Genomic DNA, 5,045 nt, shown 5'->3' on the forward strand with positions numbered 1-5,045 from the left:
TTTTTTTTTTTTTCTATTTTTAGTAGAGACAGGGTCTTGCTCTTGCCCAGGCCTCAAAGTCCTGAGTTCAAGTCATCCACCTGCCTCTACCTCCCAGGATTACAGGCATGCCCCATCATGCCTGGCTGAGAAAATTCTACTTCTTGAAAATCAAATGAAAACATTCAAGGGCATTTTCTTCAGTCTTAGTGAGATATAGTCCCAAAAGAATAGGGCACACGAATGGTTCTTAGCCTTTCCGAAACAGTGGAGTGAATGAAAATTCTTCAAAGAAAAATGAGTGTATTATTTCTTCAAAACCAAGGGTTAGAGGAAAGTGGAAGGGGAGACAGTGTTAGAATGCACCAATTTTTATCCGATTGATTGAGAAAGGCTTTGCAAAAGAAGTAGAGTTTTGGAGGTTTAGATAATGACACAAGAGAAAAAAATTGAGTACACTGAAGTTGAAGGCAGTAACTCAAGAGTAAGATGCCCTGACCCAGGTGAAGCCCAGAGATGAAACAGAATAAATAAGTAGAAGTCAACGTGACTTTCTCACATCCATTCAATCAGAAGCTTGGATTCAGAGCTAGACATGAACACCTTTATTCTGAGTCTACAAAATCTGTCTTGTGCCAAAATCCTGACTCTCACCACAATTTGCCACAAACTGTTTATCTCTTTAGCAACAAAATATAGCAACAAGATGTATCAACAAGGCCCAGAGTTTCTACCAGGCTGCCATTTTTTCAATGAGTTCATCCTTCTCTCCTAAGGTTGAATTAGAAGTTGACAGTTGTAATAAGTTATGAAAATTTCAAAGACAATGGCAATTTGGAAAGGAAAGGCAGAGAACTGCCCTTTGCTTTGATTCTGAAAAGAATCTGGAAGGAGGAAAAATGAATTCCCAGCAAAGATGGAAAAGATATAATTTCACCAGAAGAACAAAATTCAATATCTATCGCAACTCCCTCCCCACGAAGTCCCCCTCATTTGCCATAATCTTCACACTTAAGGACTTACAGAGTGTGTCATCCTGGGATACCAGAGGGACTAACAAGGTTTCCGTGTCGCCTCCCTTATTTTACAGATAAGGAACCCAGGTCCAGAGACAACCTGAGACTTGCATAAGATTAAATCAGGGATTCCAAAACCTCTGACCAAGATTTCTGACTGGAAGGCTTTCTGCTGCAGTAAACTGTACACTCGTGGGAAGACGCACAATCAGAAAAAAATACACCCTTGTCATCTCAAGGACATTTTTGAACTAGTGGATTTTAACTGAGGGAAAGAGGAAAAAACAAGGTCATCCCTGTTCAAACACGTCGTTTGAAAGCTGTTTGCTTTTTCTGAGTAAAATCTTACCTTTGGTCCACTTGTTAGGAATTCAATTAGTAATCTACCTTTGAAAGCACCTTTCCAGTTCCGGTCTCTTAATGCAAGTATGCACCCAGGGACATTTTTCTCCAATGAACTAAAACATATTCTCCTTGTCTTTCACAAGAATTTGTGAAGTCTGACCCGCTTCCTTCAGAGACCACTGGAGTGTCGCAAATGGGAGTTTGACACACGAACACTATTGTGTCTTTAATTCCGTCAACAAGTTCAGGTGCACAAAACCTGTGGTCCATGACATAAGACATTCCCTTTCATGTTTTACTTCTACATAATTATTAAACATGAAGCCTCATAACAGGCAAATGTGGACGGGGGAGCGGAGAGAGAAAAAAAATCATGATTGGAAATTCTGCAAAACTCACGGAAAAGGGGAGAAAAGAAGACAAGGCTTATTTTTAATAGCTTTTGCATACTGCGATTCGGGGCATTTTCTGAACAAATATTTATTAAAACATCACCAGGACTATGTCAAACTTCCTGCTTCCTCCACATTCTTTGCCAGTGTCATTATCATCAGTTTCACAGGACGTTCGTTTCTCGGGCCCCAGTTCTTATTTTAAAAACCAGTGAATTTACATAAAGCAGAATGGGATTCCTATTAGCCAGATGTTTGTGGGTATGAGTTAAAATAAAGAGAATCACTATTTGGAAGTGAGAAAGGAAGTTAGGCAGTCGAGTGTATCAGAGGGCAAGAGAAATGGGTAATCAAAAAAGGGGGAAAGGAAACAAGGGTAAAAGATCATCACGGTCTCGCCGTGGGAGCCAAGGAATTTGCGAAAGAACTTAAAGTCACAATCGCAGCTAGGACAAGGTTCTAGAGAGATTTCGTTGGACTTTTTTAAAACATTCACCTGAGCTACAATGTAATACAAATATTGAAGAGATGGTTGCAAATGCATCAGGCAACCTCCATATCTATTTTTTTAGATTGTTTCAGGTTAATTTGAGGGTACAGAGAATTAGGTCACCATGTCTGCATTTGTTAGGTGAAGTCCCTCTTATAACCGTGTCCCGCCCCCAAGAGGTGTGCCATACACCCTAACATGGTCTCCAGTAAGCAGGAGTATACCCATTCTCCTCTCCCCACCTCCATATCTATTTTAATGGTAGTTTCTGTTGTCACACAATCGTTACTTCTCCTTTTTAACCTGTGAATTGAGGCATTTCAGCAACGCGTGCAGGGTGCTGTATTGGGGATTGAGCGTGAATAAAACTTTCTGGAACGTCTTTTTTTAAAGAGACATTAATAGCATTCAATCGCATTTTCTCCAGAAACCAAGGATCCGATTAAAAGTAACAATAATCATCATCACTGTTTCAATGACAACTGCAAAATGCAAGCCTTTGCGATATTTCGTTACGGATATACTGTACAACACGGCAAAGAGACTCAAGATGAATCACACCACTAGTCAGATTGCTTTAGTAATTAGTTGAAGAGCATGAAAAACAAAATCTATAATAGGACCACAGGCTGGACAAACATAAGATTTACACAGCCTGAATCAGCCGTCTCTTTCTAATCCAGAAAGAATCCTGGATTAATAATACACCAGTGATTTTATAGAGACTTCAGGAGGTTGTTTGTTTAGAACCCTGCAATCCTTTCCCAGTTTCTGTCAAGTTCACGTCTACTGCTCACTTTTCCTCTGCGCCCATCTAAAGGATTCTGTTATTAAATAAGGAAGAAGAAATCAGTGGAAACTGAGAATGAGAGAGACAGGGAAGGAAGAAGAGAAGAAACCCCCCAAACTAAAAGTAACTCTGCCTAAAGAACCTTCAGCCTTCAATTCGATCTGCTTAGCTTTTATGACAGTAAGTGACCCATCAGACCCTGTGCAGTCTCTCTAAAATAACTGTTTTGTGACTGATGATAGGGGAGCTGATTGGCCATGCAAATTGGCTTCAGAAAAATATCTCCTGAGCTAAAAAGAGTCCTGGGTTGATGGACTCATGAGTCCATAAGGAATATTCAGTTCCACTTGGCAGCATTAAATGGAAAAAAAAAATGATTAAAAAGGTCAGCATTCAAGCAAATGAACTCCATTTAACTTATTCCCTCTCTTCAAAAATTCAGAAATTTTATATGAAATAAGCAGTCCCCTTGGCCGTTGGAGACATCGCTTCTCAGAGGGCACTTTAGTACTAACCATACACGAAATGTTTTTTGCATCAGGATATTAACAAATCCTACCTTGCGATTCTCCTGTTTCTCTGGATTTAATGTTCTTCATGCTTAATTTTTAAGTTGACCCAGTTTATTGCGGACTCACACCCAGCCCTTCCTCCTTCTCTATGGGAGTTATTTCTAGCTTTCGTCTCTCCTTATTTCTCAAATAGGGTAGCTTTTTGCACCCCAGGGGACTTTTGGCAATGTCTGGAGACACTTTGGGTTGTCACTGTGGGTCAAGGTGCTACTAGCGTCTCTAGTGGGTAGAGGACAGGGACACTGCACTGCCTCCTATAATCCATGGCAGCCCCCAAACAGAGAATTATCTGGTTCAAAGTGTCAGCAGTGCCAAGATTGAGAAACCCTGATCTCTGTGGAATTGCTCATCCAGGCTTTGAGACCACAACCCCACCTTGGCTTCCCCAGCAACTACTCAAATGCACACCAAATAGATAGCTGCCTTTTGATCAGCATGGAGATGGAATTTTAAGTCATCAAACCTGATGAATTCTCCTGGGATGTGAGTGTAGATAATACTTTGTTTGAAGAGCTCTAACCACTGTGTCCTGGGCCATTCCAACATGTTGGAGTTGAAGAGAAAAGAAAGAACCCACATGGGACTAAGAAAGAGAGCAGAGGAGAGGCAGGGCAGGGGTGTCCTGAAAGCCAAGTGCAGATGGTGTTTGAATGGAGATAATCAGCCACTGAACTAATACCTCACAAGTACCCAAGATAAAGGATGAATGGCCAGTGGACACCACCTCATGAAGCCTGTAACTTTGATAAGAGCATGTTCATGGGGTCGCATGGGCAGTACCCTGGTTGGAAGCAAGTATTCAAAGAGAAAGCCAAGGTGAAAATTGGAAGGAACATAGACAACTCTTTTGAGAAGAATGCCCCCTAGATGCTTCTGTCCCCTGGAGTTCTCTTGGCTTACCATTGAATTACAGTAGGAGATGCTTTTCCTCTCCATCAATTATTTCAGACATTTCTACCATAAATGCATCCTTGAGTTGGCCTGACATTTTAAGAAGCTCTTTCCCAATTGCAGCGAAGCAAAAGGTATTTTTTTTAAAACCCTGCTATGACCCGACAGTTGGGAAATCTCTCCAGATGCCACATCGCAAGCTCTATGCTAAATCCCTTCGTATCTGTTAAGTAACTTTGATATCTGTCCTGATAACGTATTTCTATATGCCGCCTCTCTGTGTCTAGCTTTTCAGAACAGTACTTTGTTTGGACTCTCTGCCTACATTTCTGTTGTCATTTTTTTATCCTAAATTGTTGTCTCTTGGATTACCCCTCAACTCCTGACACTACAGTGTGTGAATGAATCCAACCCTATCCCTGGGCCCAGCCCAGGTTTCCAGACATCCCACCCTAAGGCAAGCTTTCAAATTCCTCTATTCCAAGGCTTCTTTAAAACAGTATGGTCAAATATGCAAATATTTCTGGACCACAAATCTTTTAAGACGTGTATCTTATTTTAGTTTATCTA

The sequence above is a fragment of the Otolemur garnettii genome, unplaced genomic scaffold (genome assembly GCF_000181295.1).
Source record: "Otolemur garnettii isolate 467f Iridium unplaced genomic scaffold, OtoGar3 scaffold00019, whole genome shotgun sequence".
NCBI classification, from domain to species: domain Eukaryota; kingdom Metazoa; phylum Chordata; class Mammalia; order Primates; family Galagidae; genus Otolemur; species Otolemur garnettii.